Here is a 17,408-nt window from a genome sequence, read left to right as displayed (position 1 = left end):
ACCGCTCTCTGCAGACAGACAGCAATGGTCACAATCTAGATGTGCATCTACAGCACCAAAGCTGCAATAAGCCATGTGAAAGCTAAAGATGATACAATGGAGTGAACTGTTGGAGAAGGACCTGCGATCCATCAGTGGAACTCCAGATGTAGTTACTGTGGAAACAGGACTAATACTATAGTCTGATGGATGAGATCACGGTATATGGACTGGAATGACTATTATCTGTAAATGAAAAAAAGGTAAGGTCAACCAGGGCAGAAGTAATAACAGGATACAGCTATTCAGGTAAAGTGTGCATTGGGGTGAAGATGAAGATGAAAATGAAGGCTGGAATGACAATATTACTATAAAAAAACAAGGACAGCTACAGGTACAAAGTGTAAACCATGAATATCTGAAGAGGGTGAGTAATACCATCTCAGATGGTAAATGCAGAAAGAGTCAGATTCAGGCATTTTGATTTACTACAATGAAGTTCTTGTTTTAAATCATAAATCATAGCAGTGGGAATGCAGGTATTTAATACAAAATCATTTCGTATGGTTTTATACACGGAGTGACTTCTAGAAATGGTGTTGCTTCATGGACATGGGGATGGATGGCATTTTAGCAGGAAGATAATATGGCTGAATAAATAAACATAAAATAAGTATTTATGAATGCGTAATTAAAAATATGCAATTTTAAGTGTGTTTATTGACATAAAGAGAAAAAATGTAGAATAACTTTCTATGAGGAGTTGAGAAAGGACACTTAAGCAAAGGATGCAGAGCTCTTGTTCACACTGTGAAAAGGTGGAGAACATGAAAGAAGATGGTAAACAGCAGCGCATTTTCTGTAAAAAGAGTATGCATATAGAAGTTAAACATATACTGTCTTTCCTGCAAACATGACATTCAATAAACAAGATTTGATAACAAAAATTAGAAGATGTTGCAAAATAAATGTTAAGAAACACATTAAAATAACTAAGATAATGAAAATAAAGATGGGGGGAGGGGTGCTCTCACAAACAAGGGTGGTAGGAAAAATTAATTCAGACATTCTAGCAGCGAGAATGTCAGTTGCTTTTGCTAAGGAGTATTGACACTGGGCAGTGAACATCATTAAGTAAAAATCATGATGTTTTATCCAAACAGGAAAGTGAACAAACTGCTAAAGATTCATAGGGTAACTTTCAGGGATTTGAGGCAATGGACCACCACGGGCAACAAATGTAGATGGGGAATGTAAGGGGCAAGCAAAGTTTAGCTGACCAATAATTTCACACATGATAGAACAAGCAGTCTATAAAAAAGTAAATGTAAACTTTCACAGAAAAGGAGGACATCACTGAGAGTTAACAGAAAGCTCACTCTTATACGTAAAAGATGCATGCATTTATGGTCAGTGTGCTGCACAATTTACATTGTGGCATTCCACTAACTATATACTACAAACAGTCTGCCTTATACAAATATTAGCCTATAAATGCTGAAACAAATGGGATCATCAAGGTTTTTGTCTTCTTAAACTAAGATTTTAACAGTTGTGGTTAAGGGATTCAGGATTGTAATCTGGAAGATTCTATAATATCAACATATTTTCTTCCTGTGTGGTGTCCCCTCAAGTTACAGTGAACTTAAAAGAATAGGCCTCAAAACTGCATGGCTGTTGGTGATAATCAGAACTGTTGCAGAGCCAGCTGGTCAAAAGCCTTATTGGAGGACTTTACTAAAGCCCAGGGCAGGTAACATTCCTTCCCTGATGCACAAAAAAGTTTGTCATTCTAAAAAGGTAGGGAGTTTGCAGGTGGATGAATCTGAAGATTTATACCTCCATTTTAGCAATGAAAGTACCTTTCCCTCTTTTGGAAACCTTTGGTTATCCCACAGAAAAGTCTCTTAAAGACATGCTTAAAGGAAGTAGTCAAAGAGATATGGCATACAATTTCATGGAATACGGAACACCTGAGCCATACCTCTCTCTGCAGGCAGGCAGGCAGCAGTGGTGACAGTCCAGACATGTGCAACTGTAGCACCAAAGCTTCAATAAGCCATGTGAAAACTAAAGATGCTGCACTATAAAATGGCCTTTCCACAGCTTCTAGCTCCTTGAATTTAGGGATGGTAGACATTTCCAAAGTTTGCTCCATGAGGGAAGACTGGAACTGGGACATATGGGAAAGGCAACCGGTGGCATTCCATTATTCCTTTTGGAAGTAGTGAAGTAATAAATCTTTTTTCCATAATTATCCACAGCCTTGGACTCTGTCCTGTGGTAGGCTTGCCAGCCTTGGTTCTTCTAGGTTCATAGGTTCATAGGTTCATACTAGGCTATCTGCTCTAGGGCATTTATAAGCCTAGCCAGAGTGTGTTTGGCTTTCGCCACCCATTTTAAATGAATTTTGCTATGCCCTTTTTCGAGGTTAGTATACTGTGCCTCTGTCTAACAGTGACACAGAAGTGATACCCGGGGTAAACCTACTATCTCCCATCCACTCATCAAGTTTCCTCTTGAAGAGAGTCAATGAGGGACACTGCCTAACCTGGACTGGGATTTTATTCCAGAGTGAAAGGAGCCTCTGGGTTATGAATCTGTCCCTCCAGCATGTCTTATTTATTTCAGTGCTGAGGTTTAAGTCTCTCGAGCGCGTAGCTTGATGGGATTTGGATTTTCTGAGGTGCAGCATGTCCATTAATTCTGGGTTGGGCAGGGCTTTATACATCAGGCACAGATCGCCTCTGAGCAGGCGGTATGCCACCGAGTAGAGCTGGAGTTTCTTTAACCGGGCAGCACATGGCATCTGTTTGAGCTGTTTGATCCTCTTGGTGAGGTACTTTTGGGGTCTTTCCAGTTGCTGCAGGTGTCTGGTAAGGTACATCCCAAAAGGGGCATTGTACTCAATTATGGGCCTGATGAGGGATGAGTAAAGAGGCACGATGACCTCCCCTGATCTAGATGTGAATCCCTTCATGATTAGGTGGGCTATATAAAATGTTTTTCTAACCACTTTGGCCATGTGGTTGTCAAATGAGAGATTGCTATCAACTTGGGTCCCCAGGTCCCTAATTACTTCTTCCAGATTAATGGATTACCACCTATGTGGTAATTTGTGGGCACTTTGTTTTTGCCAAAGGGGATGACTATACACTTTTTGATGTTTAGCTTGAGGCCATGGCTCTGGCACCAGTTGTCTGTTTCTACGAGGCCCTTTTGTAGGATGCTTGTGTCGGCTGGAGAGTCGATTATGGCACCCAGTTTGCAGTCATCTGCGAACTTGGTCAGCTACAGTCCTTCCATGTTAGCCTGTACCTCCGAGAAATATATACCGAACAAGAGGGGTCCTAGGACTGAGCCTTGTGGGATGCCACTTGTAACTGGTTTGGAGTCTGACATGGCTCCAGCAATTCTAACCATGTGGGTTCTGTCCTTGAGCCAGTTTGCAACCCATCTAGTCACATAGGGGTTTATATTTAAGCTGGTGAGCTTATCTATAATGCCCGAGTGGGGTATTGTATCAAAGGCTTTTGCAAGGTCCAGGTAGGCTGTGTGGACCACCTTCCCCTCGACAATGGCCTTGGTGACTGTTTCAAAGAAATCAACCAGGTTTAAGAGGCAGGATCTGCCCTTAACAAAGCCGAACTGGGTAGGATCCAGTGTCTGTAGGTCCCCAATATCTTTATTTATGAGGTCCATGATGATCCTTTCCATAGCTTTGCAGACCAAGCTAGTCAGGCTTATGGGGCGATAGTTTCCAGGATCCATTGAGGCACCACCTTTGTGGAGAGGGACCACTGTTGCTGTACGCCACTCTTTGGGTACATATCCTGTAGTAAGGCTGAGACTGAACGGTAGTTTTATGTTTGGGTTTAGTTCTTCCTGGAGTTCATGTAGGATGCAGCCCGGGACACTGTCTGGTCCCATTGATGCTGTGTTTTTTGCTTTGGAGAGGGCGGCTCTTACCTGAGCATCTGAGATGTCAGGGGGGCAGCACTCTGCTGGGATAGATATTTGTCCTTTTGGTGGGGAAGGGGGGGAGAAGTTTGCGCTGAACCTGTCAGCTAGGATGTTGGCAATGTCTGTGGGTTCGGTGGATTTTTTGTCATTTTGGGGAAAAACGAGCCAGTCAATGATAATTAACGTAAAACTTTATTCGAGCAAAAAAATAAAAATAAAATACCATCAAGCGCTTTCGCATGGATAAATACCAGGCTTTTTCAAGATAATCCATTTTTCAAATTGCATGTTTAAATACTTCACCAGTAAAATCATGTAACCAGTGTGTTATTAAATTAGATATGTAATTTTTTACAAATTTTTTCAGACATTTTTATAAAGTTTTTTATTAAGTCTTTTATGATGTCCCTAACATGAGTTTTGCACAAGCGCATTTTATTTGTAATATTATCAACAATTTGATGCATAGCTTATTTATTATTTACTTATTTATTTCTAAGCTGTAACTAGTGCTTTAAAAACTTATTGCATATCTAATTTAATAACACACTGGTCACATGATTTTACCGGTGAAGTATTTAAACCTGCAATTTGAAAAATGGATTATCTTGAAAAAGCCTGGTATTTATCCAGGCGAAAGCGCTTGATGGTATTTTATTTTTATTTTTTTGCTCGAATAAAGTTTTACGTTAATTATCATTGACCGGCTCGTTTTTCCCCAAGCCTGTGGACTTGCTGTGTTTATCTGGTCTGGATCTTTACTAGTTTTTGTTATTTGGATTTACTTGGTCCATGGTTGAAGGGATTGAATGATCCAGTTTTCAAGATACACCACTGCTATTAAGGGATGAATCCGACGATGCTCCGGTCACCCGTGGTGAATTTAAAAAAATTTTGTCCCTCTTGACTCAATTGACTAACACGCTAAATCCTGAACCTAGTGATTCTGGGGCTTTATTGCCTGGTAATCAGCAGCATGGCTTTGGGCTGAAACCAGCAATGGTAACGGGACTTGGTTTGAGAGGTATTTCATCAGCGGAAGTTCCTGGCGGGATTCTATTGGGTAACACCGATCCACAGGAGCACTCAGCCAAGGCTCATGGCATGGACAACGCTAAGAACAATAATTCCAAGAAGGACTTTAATTTCACATCGTGGACGGAGAAACAGTTCTATTTTAAGCAAGGTACTTTTACCATTAATAGCAGTGCAGATAATTGTGCTGAACGTGATTTTAAAACTTTGAATGACAAATTATATGCAAACAAGAGCACGCAATTAGAGATAGAATATTTAAAGGAATGCGTGTGAGTGCAGCGTGTCCCAAAAGGGCTACGCTGCTACAAATTTCCTAACAACGCTGTGGCTGGCTCTTCTTTATATAACAACTTGGTAAAGATTTTTGACAAAGCAGGACTAGAAATGTTGGAGTGCATGATTAAGGATTATGAGGAGAAAGCTGATGGTTTGCTCAAGGAAGTGACATTACTTAATGATTCTGTGGTCAAGAACAAGAACTTTTTGAGTGTCAAAAAGGAGTACGACAGTGTTTTTAACGAGGTGGATCAATTTTGTTTAAAAATTGTCAATCGTAAAATCAGGAAGTTGGAGCGTGACCTTTTGGAATACAGGGAAGATACAGCCTACCCATTGATTGGTAGAAACAGGCAGAATACCAGACAGAACATTGACCAAAACAATGAAGTGAATTTTATTGACAATGTTTCTAGTCCTGCCATGGACTTGCCCAGAAGAAGTGAGCGACTTGCTCAGAAGGGTAATCAGAATGGAACACTGGATTTTTATTATCCCCCGGGCAGACCAGGGGGGAGGAAGGTTACCTACCAACCACAGGGTTGGAGCAGGGCACGCAGATAAGGGATTTAAGTTGCATGGCTAACTGTACTTCTTCAGATTTACTGTCTGAATTTGTTTATGACAATTGTGTGGTGGTGAAGAAGGACAATTTTATTATTTATAACTTTACTGATATCAAAGTAACCAATAATTTTTTTGAGCTTTTTACCAGAGGGTTCCAATTTGTTCCGTTGCGCCCTGTCAACTTAAGTAATGTATTAGTGGACTTAAAATTATTTGTTAGACGTTTGAATCTTGCTTTGCACTTTAAAGGTCAAACACAAACTATTGAGGGTCTCTCTAGATCTAGTACATTTAACCCACCTTTGCACCCGTTTTTAAAGGTGTTTGAAGATCTGGTGGAGGCGGATTTAAGAAATCATTGTTCTAATAAGACATACACTCCACTCATCAATTTGAATCAGGTGTCAAGCCAGTTAATAAAAAAGTTTAGAGAGGAAGATGTCCGGGTAATGAAACCAGATAAGGGTGGGGGCACGGTTTTGATGTACAACATGGAGTATGACATGTATATTCACAACATGCTACAGGACACTGAACAATATGAACTGATTTCTAGAAATGAGTTAAACCTAGCACATTCTAAAATTAACTTTGTGCTCACTGACCATTTGTTACAGGGAGCTATCAATGAAAAACTTTTTAATTACCTTTATGTGAAGAATCCAAGAACCCCAGTAATGTTTGGGATTCCTAAAACACACAAAGGTTTAGCCCCATTGAATTTTAGACCAATTGTCTCAGGGGCTGGTGGTATAACAGAACCACTAGGGAAATTCATTGATTTTACTATTAAGAAATTTGCATCTTCTTTACAGTATGTTTGTAAAGATTCGTGGGATTTTCTTAAAGGTATCCAGCAAAGGTTGTACAAGCCCGACCTATTAATGGTTACAATTGATATAGTGGAATTATTTCCCAGTATTCCACACGTTACAGGTTTGGAATGGTTTAATGACATGTTAGTAGCTGATTCTGGTATAGATTGCAACACTATTGGATAATTGGTAGAGTTTATGGAAATTGCTTTAGACAACAACTTCATTTATTTTAATGGCGAACATTTTAAGCAAAAGAAGGGTGTAGCAATGGGCACTGCCTGTGCCTCTAGCTATGCCAACATTGTTTTGCACTACTGGGAAAGTAAGTTTATTTTTTCGACACACTGGGTTCAACATATTACTCATTATAAGTGATACCTGGATGATATTTGTTTATTATGGGATGGCACCTTAGATGAGTTCATTGATTTTATGAACTACATTAATTCCACCACACACTTTTTAACATTCACTTACAATGTCAGTAATGATTGCTTGAACTATTTAGATGGTGCCCTCTTTAAGGATACTAACAACTGTACCTTTCAGTCAAAAGTATATAGAAAAACCTCTTTCTCCAACTCCTATTTACATTTTGATAGTGGTCACCCTTTCCACCAGAAAAAAGGTACAATTAAGGGGCAATTTATACGTGCATCGAGGATGTGCAGTACTAGGGAACACTTTCTGGAAGAGGTGAATTTTTTGAAGCAGCTTTTTAACGAAAGAGGATACCAGCGTACTTGGTCAATGATCTAGCCCAGGAAGTTATTACTAACAGGGAGGATATTTATCTTCCTTTACTGGGTAAAGGTACAGTACAAGACACACGAATAAAACCGTCAGAACAGTCTGATTTTCATAATAGTTTTGTTTACACCTTTTTGGAAGATTTTTCACAGGTGGAACAGTCAGTTTTGAGATATTGGCCTATTCTAAAACAACAAGATGAGTTCAAACAGATTGTTAAGGAACGGCCCTATTTTGTTAGAAGAAGAGACACAAACTTTAAAGGACTTTTTGAAGGAAGACCCAGGTTTGGCAGTAAGCGTGTTTGTTCTAGACTTGGAACTTATAGGTGTGGGGCATGCAAACAATGTTCTTATGTAATTAATGACAGCTCCCTACATATCCCCTCTAGGAGGTTTAAATTCAGGGCTGAACATTATTACAACTATGGGGCAAAGGGTGTTGTTTATTTAGGTTTGTGTATCCAATGTTTCAGTTTTTATATAGGTAAAACTGAGAGAACCCTTAGAAGAAGAATATATGAACACCTTTATGACATTTCTAAGAGGAAAGATACCAATGCCTTTTTTAAACACCTTGGTTCATGCCCCAACATGCAGCTCAAATTCATGGTTTTGGAACAGGTTTTGCAGGACAATAAAGGAGGTGACTGGGAGGCCTGTCTTGAGTATAAAGAATTGTTGTGGCAGCTTAAACTGAACGCAAACAGACCGCCTGGCCTTAATGAAAGTATTAGTATTACAAGTGTATTGAAATTAAGAAAGGCTAAGTTATGATTCTAGGTTTTTTCGAGCCTAAAACTTGCGAAGAGATGGATGTATTTTTTACAGATTTTTTTTAGATATTTTTATAAAGTTTTTTATTAAGTCTTTTATGATGTCCCTAACATGAGTTTTGCACAAGCGCATTTTGTTTGGAATATTATCAACAATTTGATGCATAGCTTATTTATTATTTACTTATTTATTTCTAAGCTGTAACTAGTGCTTTAAAAACTCATTGCATATCTAATTTAATAACACACTGGTCACATGATTTTACTGGTAAAGTATTTAAACCTTCAATTTGAAAAATGGATTATCTTGAAAAAGCCTAGTATTTATCCAGGCGAAAGCGCTTGATGGTATTTTATTTTTATTTTTTTGCTCAAATAAAGTTTTACGTTACTTATCATTGACCGGCTCGTTTTTCCCCAAGCCTGTGGACTTGCTGTGTTTATCTGGTCTGGATCTTTACTAGTTTTTGTCATTTTGGACTAATTCTGAGTATATCTGGGAATTCCAACCCAGGTTCCTAACATACCTAAAGAAAGCCTTGTGAATATCCTTAGTGTCCTGTGCAATTTTTCTCTCAAAGCTGGCCTTAGACGATTTTATGAGTGCCCATAGTTTTTTGCTAATACTGATCAGAGATGCCTTCCTTTTTGGGATTTTGCTCTATCATGTAGTAGCTTCCTCCTTCTATTGTATAGTTTGTTTATGGCTGGGTTCCCCCAGATAGGACGCCTAACTTTGGAGGACTGGGTCTTGGTTTTATTTGGGATTGCATGATCCATGCATTCCTGAAGGTGTTCATAGAATGCGTTTATAAAGGATTCTGCGGTCTGGGCCATACTTTCCACAGGCCCGGGGGCTTTGAAGGATTCCACCTCGGATTTGAGGAGTGTAAAATTTGCTTTAGAGAAGTTTTTCACTGTGGTTTCCTGGGCAGGGGCTGGGGTCGGGATGTGAATATCTAGTGAGATTAGTTTATGGTCTGATCTTACCAGTGAGGGATACACTTCTGGTCTGGAGCATAGAGTCCCCATGCTGGTGATGATCAGGTCCAGTATGTTTTCTCCTCTTGTGAGAGTGGCAACAGGTTTTTCCATAGCATTTGAGTTTATAAATTCTAGGAACCTTCTGGCTAGGGTGTTGGAGCTAGAGTAATGCTCCCAGTCTATGTTAGGGTAGTTGACGTCATCCAATATAATGGTGTTTGGAGAGACCTTCATATTTTCCAGTGTTCTCAGGAAGGCCGAGTGGTGTTCCTGGGTTTGGGAGGGTGGTCTGTAGCAGGCTATAAACTGGAAGGCAGTTTTACCCACTGTTAGTTGCACATGGATAGTTTCTGATGCTTCGTGCTGTGCCACCAACCTGGAGGTGTGGGTTTCTTTGACGAATATTGATACTTCCCCTCCTTTTGTGGTTCAGTCCAAGTTTTGGGGCCGAAAAACATGGTATGAGGTATAACCTGGTAGTGCTGGGCTGCTCTCGGGAGCCTTGAATCAGGTTTCTGTTACTGCACAGATATCGATGTCCTCCATGCTAAGGAGAGTTTTGAGTGCATGCATCTTGAGGTTTAGACTTCTGGCGTTGAGTAGCATTACTCTTAGTTTCTTATCCCTTGTGATACCTATGGAGGTGGGTTTGTCTTTTGAGCCTTGCCTAAAAAAGGCACTATGGGGGTGGCAAGAGCCATTGCCAATATCCGAAAGCCCAGGGGTGACAGGTGCAAGCCGTCCCTAGCGAAGCATCGTGGCTTGTCGAGCATGTCATCCCAGGCAGACAGGCATTGGATCCCCTTTGAATGACACCAATATTTACGCCAATTGTTGAAATTGATCATCTTGTCTTCATATTGTGGCATCATTCTTGGTGAGGGTAGGATGCTACTCAAGGTCAGGGTCATATCGGCCTGGGCTACATGCTCAGAAAGCTCCTCTATGTCTCTTTTCATGTAGTCCAGGGAGGTACGTCTCAGGTCATTCACACCAGCATGGACAATGACTGAGTCATATTTGTACTTGCCTTGGAGTGACCTGAGTGCTTGTGTTATGTGGCGGATCTTAGCGCCCGACAGGCAGCTCACCGTGACCTTCTCCTTGTTCAGCCTGGTGAGCGGGACGTCAGTGTGCCTGATGATAGAGTCACCTATTACAAGTGTATCAGGTGTGTTGTTTAGCCTTAAGGGCTGTGACTGTTCGGCACACTGGCTTTGTGAGCTATGTGTTGCACGTGTTTTCTTTTGGGGTAGCGGTTGCTTGGGTGTCTGCTTTGGAGGTCTCTGCTGCTTAGGCAGATTTTTATTTAGAGCCTCCGAGTATGTTTTTGTGTGTTTATGTGTTTGGTTTGCTGTCGTGGTAGGTCTATGTGAGACTGGAATTGTAGTGAGTGTGGTTTCCTTCTCCTCCTGACTGGTTACTCCAGTACTGAGTTGAGAGAGCTTAGCCTCCAGTTTGGCTATATGGTTGCATCTCTCACATGTGTTGGAATTTGTTGGGAGGAGGAGAGGGTTGTCTGTGTACATGAGGCAGTTGTAACATTGCCTCAAGATTCCCAGATTCACCAGCTGGACCGGAGAGGAGATTGACAACTGACCTTTGGACATGCTAGAATAGTATTGGGAATTCCTTTATAATTGAAAAAAGGGCCAATGGGGAACAAAGTACTCAAGGGGAGTTTGTGAGGGTGTAGTGCTTTTATTTTTTTAGTGCTGACTTATATAATTGCTTTAGTGAGCAAGTGCCAGGCTTTAGAGTGGGAATATGGTGTTTATTATGAGAACTATATCAGTTCTAAGGGAAAAAGTGAAGAGCAGACTTTGTGGAGCTGAGAATGGTTTAAACCCAATTAAGCGACGCTGCCCGATGTTGCACTATGCGCAAAATCGTGCAAAGCCACGCTAAAGCGGGTTTTATACAGGGGGACTTGAAAGAGCTAGAAATTGGCTCAAAACGGCCAATAGACTACCAGATTATTGTGCTGGGAACACTCCTCCACGGATAGATAGGCTGCTACAAGCTCCCCACTGCCACTGGTGAACAAAGAAGCCTCCCTTTATCCAAGAAAGGAAATGGGCAACACAGGAACTTTCCAAAAGTCCAGAATACAGCAAAGCCTGTATTTGGACTACTCTAGGTCAGGAAAGATGGGAAACAAGGATATTTTTTTTTCTTTTTTGCAACAAACAGCAGAAAAATGCAATAAATATGTAACACAGGCTAGTGCACTTGAGTGTGTAGCCTCAACAGGTAAATGCAACAAACAGGACAAACTTTAAATTACAAGCAAAAGCTGCTAAAGCTGGCTTTCAAGCAGTGGGTTAGAAGGAGATAGGAAATGGCCCAAAACGGCCAATAAGCTACAGGTCACTGGGCTGGAACCACTCCTCAAGGGACAGATAGGCTGCTCAGAGCTCCCCACTCTCACCGGTGAACAAAGAAGCTTCCTCCTATCCAAATAAGGATATGGGCAACACAGGAACTATGACACAGCCCAGAGATCAGCAATACCTGAAGACTGGACTATTCTAGTTCAGTAAAGGCAGGAAACAAGGATTTTTTTTTTTTTTTTTTTTACAAAGTAGCAGAAATTAGGTTCAGAAACACAGTAAATGCTTTAATTCGGCTAGCGCAGTTGAGTGTGTAGCCTACCAGTTAAACTAAGCAAAAACAAACTTTAAAAGTGCAAAAAAACTCACTCACACTGTCTACAGAAACTTACAAATAATTGACCTTTGCAGTGCATGGTCAGAACGAAAGAGCACTGAGAAAGTGGCCTAAATATTTCACCTTCTTCAGTGCTGAAAAATAAGAATATGGTAAAGTCTAACAACAAAGATGACAGGCCTGGTAACAGATGTGTGTGTGTGTGTGTATGTGTGTGTGTGTGTGTGTGTGTGTGTGTGTATGGGGGGGGGGTGTTAATTCCTGATTTCTCTTCCTTCTTTCCTAGACAAGTATTCATGCTCTTTAGAGGGGAAGAATGAGTCAGAGCACTTCTCCAAAGGAGAGGCCTACATGAGAGAGACAGCAAGTTAGGAAGACTAATTTTCCCTGCTCATGTCAAGCCCAGAGACTCATGTCTTTTGATTCAATAAAGACTGGATTCTGAGGGAGAGACAGGGAGGGCTTCTTTGACCTAGCACCCTAAAATCTAAAACTACGACCAACTACTATACACAAATGGGTGAGAGACAGAAACAAAGATCTTGCAGTCAAGCACCGCCAACTGTGATGTTAGTTAAATATGTAGCTGGGGAAAACATGTCTAACTCAATGTAATGGGAGAGACTTACACTGGGCATATCACTGTCATCAAACTACGCCGCTAAGTGACTTCCTGTCATGCACTGAAGAAGCTGACAGATCCCAGCATATGTGAAAAGAAAAGGCAAATGACCAGGACCAGGTGCAGCAGGTCCTGAGGACACAGGCTCAATCCATGGCTTGGAGAAAGCAAAACAGAAACAACATATCATGAATGGCCCTCTTCAGGGAATACCACCTTCAGTACGATGGAGACAATGCAAACTGAATAAATTCTAACCACCCCAACTAGCAGGCTATTCTGCATTACCACTGATGATGTGGCTATCTTAGCATACAATTCCACTTTACGAGAAGTACAACTACTCATCCCTGGATATCGTCAATACTTTTCTGCACAAACAGAAATTCTTGTGCACTTTTTAAATACATACTCAGTCTTACTCAGACAGCACCAGCAGTAATGACACACTCTGACAGAAAGAATATTTGATTATTCACATATTAAATCCACTCAAGTTTGACAGCAGTATATGTCAGTAAGATTTTTTGTGCTATATACTAAACTCACTCTTTTTACCCGCAGTAGTGGTGCTGCGGTAGCGTTGCCGCCTCACAGCAAGATGTTGTTCTGTTCGATTCTCAGCTAGAACGTCTTCTGTGTGGAGGCATACGTGAATAAGCATGCCTTCGTTGAAGGTTGTGCATCAGGGCTGGTAACTTGGCACGTAAAAATCCACTACCAAACATTAGCAGACCGGAGTTCCGCTGTGGCGACTCCTAACCGGGATAAGCCGAAAGAAACAACAACATCCTAAACTCACTCTTTAAGGCATTTATTTTTTATTTGTTACATTTGTTTACCAGTAATGTCCGACTGAAGTCCTTTTTCAGTGGAGGCCCAGGGAGAAAAGCTCCACATTTATAAACAACCGTAAGAGACATATACAATGTACAGATACAAATATTGATTCAATCCCAGACACAACTGCAAAATGGAAATACGTTATACATTTCACTGATATAATAATATAGTCTAGATAGGATACAAAGAATTGCAGTACTGTGATTGTAGGTAGAAAACAAGCAAGCTAAGAATACATATGCTTAGTAGGGGTATTCATCTCAATTAAACCAATGTTTCTAAGTACCAAAACAAAGTAGAAAGTATCAGCATTGGTAAACAATTTAGTTTTGCTATTTATTCATAAAATTAAATCACTTTAGCATACCTTTTGTGAATGCCTTGAGAGTCATCTGTAGCAGTTGTTGACAGCCTTGTAATTCATTCATGTGATTAATGAACTCTGCTCCTACTGAGAAAAAAAAATAAAATGAAATTAAAATGCGAAGCACAAATATCTCTAACTTCAAAAGTAATCTGAATTTTTTGAAGCCTGAAAATAAAGTAGCAACACATATAAAACATAAATGATACAAGATCATTAGGAGAGAAAATGTCTTAGGTATAACAGAATATCAGCTTCATTAGGAGAAAAAATGTCTTAGGTATAACAGAATATCAGCTTCTATATGCACACACACACACATACACACACACACACACACACACACACACACACACACACACACACACACACACACACAATCTATATTTACATATATATAGATACAGATAATATGCATTCCTGTGTTCACTATTTGCTTGTCTGCACTATATTCAAAAGTCCAAAAAAAAGAGGAAACAGCAGCAATGACATGAAAGTGGGCAAAGATAAGGGTGTGCACATATATATGTTTTACTACAGTAAGAATAAGACACTACTGTATAGCAAAAGGTGCCTGGGCCTACAGTGCATACAGGAAAATAGCCCTGGACATAAAACAGAAGGAATGAAGTTTATGCAGTAACATAAAAGAAAACCACATATCACACAGCAGCATGGCACACTTGCCAAAAGCAACTGGTGGCGTGTGGGATTAAAGTCATTCTGGAACACTATAAGTTGTTATGTAAAACATAATATGTACACTAGAAGCACCTAATAAGGCTGTACATTATTTTATCAGTATTAGTGATTCTAATATCAGCCTTAAGTCTGCAGCTGGAATACAATAACTCTGCTCTGTCAGAGTACTGTCACTAAATACAGTAGCCCTTCTCATGAATCTTTCTAATGTGGTATATATCAAAAAGCATAGCACACATGAAAAGTACCAATGGAAAGGAAGAAATATACTATTTCTCATGGATGAATTATGTAGGAACTGCTGCCACACACGAGTTCATCAACTCAGTGATGGGCACCCCAGTACATGTCTCCCACCCTCTATGATGAGCCAGCCATATAGTGCACACCAGCACTGTAACATGGCAGTGTCTGTGATGCAACAGGCAACACACTCGCATTTGGTGCAGAAGGCTCTGGGTTCTGTTACCACACCAGGTACATGGATTGCTGACACTGCAGTATAAGGGGGTGCTGTGCTCCTGAGTGTGTTGTCCTTCTGATGAGACATTAAACTGAGGTCCCATCTGCTTGAGCTGGTGGTAGCTCAGGTGAATGTAAAAGATCCCACAGCACCTATAGAAAAGAGCAGGGATCCTTTATTTAACAAACATAAAAAAAACACTATCTTCACATTTACATATTTACAAAATGTATATATTTACAAGCACACACATATATATACGCATTTGTATTTTTTTGCTATTTGTGATTTTTCAGGTCTATATTAGATGATTAGATGACCGACGCTTCGAATCAGTAAACAACGGTCACTACTGATCAAAGTAGTAAAATGTTGAATCATCAGAAAAAGTATTTTAAAAAAATAAATAAATAATAAAACAAAAAGGTGTAGGCAGGAGGGCAAGCACCCTTGCAACTCCCCCGCTACTTAAATATATCAACTCTGAGATCGCATTTGAACGGAAGACGGTGCGAAATGTGAAGACTTCCCTTTCCTATACTGTAGCGCAATCTCAAAGTTGGTATATTTAAGTAGCAGGGGGTGTGGGGGTGCATGGGGGCTTGCCACCCTGCTTTAACCTGTCAGGGTAAATTTCTCATGTGTAATTTTTTTTTTTTAATTTCGAAGTTAAGGAACTTCGATCATATGGTGTCGACCATATGGTATTCGATGTTCCGTAACTTCGAGATTACAATATAGACCCCATTTTTCTTATAATTATTCCACATTTGACCCCCTACTCCTTCTTCCATAACCATAATTTGATTTTTTTTTATAATATATCTGCCAAAATCCATTTCCCATTAAAAAAAATAATTTAGGCTATCATTCCAAACAAGCTATATTACATTCAATAAATTCTGATCTATTCTTCTCACATATTCTCTCTTTTTATTCTTATAATAACCGCATGCGATTATATTCTTAACTATATTATTTATATTAATAGTCTAAAAAATGTATTCAATGTTTTCCAAAGTTTTACCACACTGTTGCATTTCAAAAAACATGCACTGTTGTCTCTTCCTTCCCACAAAATAAACATACTCTTTCAACTTTCGTTTTATATGGCATATTCCCTTTTACTGATGACTTTTTATTACCAGTCTCCATAGGAAATGCTGGTGCTCTACTATCATGGTATACATTTTCCTTACCTTATTGGCTTTAATCACTTCTGGTAAATTTTCACATAGATTTACCTAATAATATTGTTTTATCACATTATTATACTACATCCTTCTTTATCTAAATCATCAGTTTTTATTTTCCATGTAGTACTTTTTCTTGATATTTTTTTTAATTTCTTCATTTGCACATTATTTTTCTCTTTTTCTAATCCTAATCATTTCCCACAATGTTTTGCACTTATATTCAAACATTATCCATATTAAATTCTCATGTTCTTCCTCTACCCACTTTAATACTGTATACAAGTTTCTTCTTCTTGCGGATTTTCCAGGTTAGGGGTCGCCACAGCGGATCACTGTCCGCTCATGATTGGCAGTGGAGTTTTACGGTGTCGAGTTGCCAGCCTGGTGCCCAACCTTCCACAGAAGGCACATACATGCATGCACTCATGCCTATGGCCAATTTAGTGTGTCCAATCCACCTACAGCATGTCTTTGGGATGTGGGAAGAAACCGGAGCACCCGGAGGAAACCCACGTGACCACAGGGAGTACATGCAGACTCCGCACAGAAGGCACCCCACCCGAGGATCGAACTGGAGAACCTCTTGCTGTGAGGCGGCAACGCTAACCGCTGCACACCGTGGCCGCCCTCAATACTTTATACAAGTTTAATGAAGCCAAATAAACAACTTGATTTAGTAAGCCTTTCATCTTCACAAATACCACACACCTCTTTTTACTGGGTTTAATCTTGAACTCCACATGAAAAGAACACCAATTGTGCAATTTCCTTTTCATATTTTTCTGGGATCATATAAACATTTGACATATATGCTATTCTTCTAATTAATACTGAATCCACCAGATAAACCCTTTTCCGGAATGCTAATCTATATGTCCTTCAGAGAAGAAATATTTGTTTAATTTCTTTTATCAAACCCTCACATTGCATCATAACTACACAATTATCCCAAATTTTATTCCTAGCAAAGACACTTCGTTCATTGAAAAATACATACCTCCACTTTTCATCACATCACCCAAACCCTTTACTTTTCTCTTTATTCAAGGTCATTCCTGTTTCCTTGAAACACCCATTCAAACAAACCAGCACGTCCCTCATCCATATTTTGTTCTTAGCAACTACAACTACATTGTCTGCGTATGTCAAAACTATTGGAATCACTACCTCTTTTGCATCACGTATTGAGCATCTTTCATATTATAAGATAATTCACTCACTACTCCATTCATTACCAATATAAGCAATATTCCACTCATGGGACATACTTGACCTATACCACACCATGCATATTTCTTTACTCAACCACCTGTTTTCTAACACTTTCCTTCTATTATTTTGATATGCTGACATACACACATCCCAGTTCTATTACCTAATTCATGACATCCCACAAAG

At 39.8% G+C, this 17,408-nt stretch overlaps 1 protein-coding gene across 13 annotated transcripts in view; it reads right to left on the bottom strand.

Moving 5' to 3' along the window:
- Positions 1 to 17,408, bottom strand: part of PIP5K1B (phosphatidylinositol-4-phosphate 5-kinase type 1 beta) — a 1,685,295-nt gene that overhangs the window by 565,153 nt on the left and 1,102,734 nt on the right. For 11 of the 13 annotated variants that reach the window (XM_044064337.1, XM_044064336.1, XM_044064340.1 and 8 more), the window contains one exon: positions 13,653 to 13,736. The gene's annotated coding sequence lies outside the window, so the exon portion shown is untranslated. The remainder of the gene's footprint in view (positions 1 to 13,652; positions 13,737 to 17,408) is intronic. The other 2 variants (XM_044064339.1, XM_044064341.1) reach the window with 1 other exon arrangement.

This window comes from Protopterus annectens, chromosome 2.part2 (genome assembly GCF_019279795.1).
Source record: "Protopterus annectens isolate FY-2018-M chromosome 2.part2, PAN1.0, whole genome shotgun sequence".
Lineage (NCBI taxonomy): Eukaryota > Metazoa > Chordata > Ceratodontiformes > Protopteridae > Protopterus > Protopterus annectens.
Note: the sequence above shows the minus strand (reverse complement) of the source record. Positions and strands in the feature narration are given on the sequence as shown.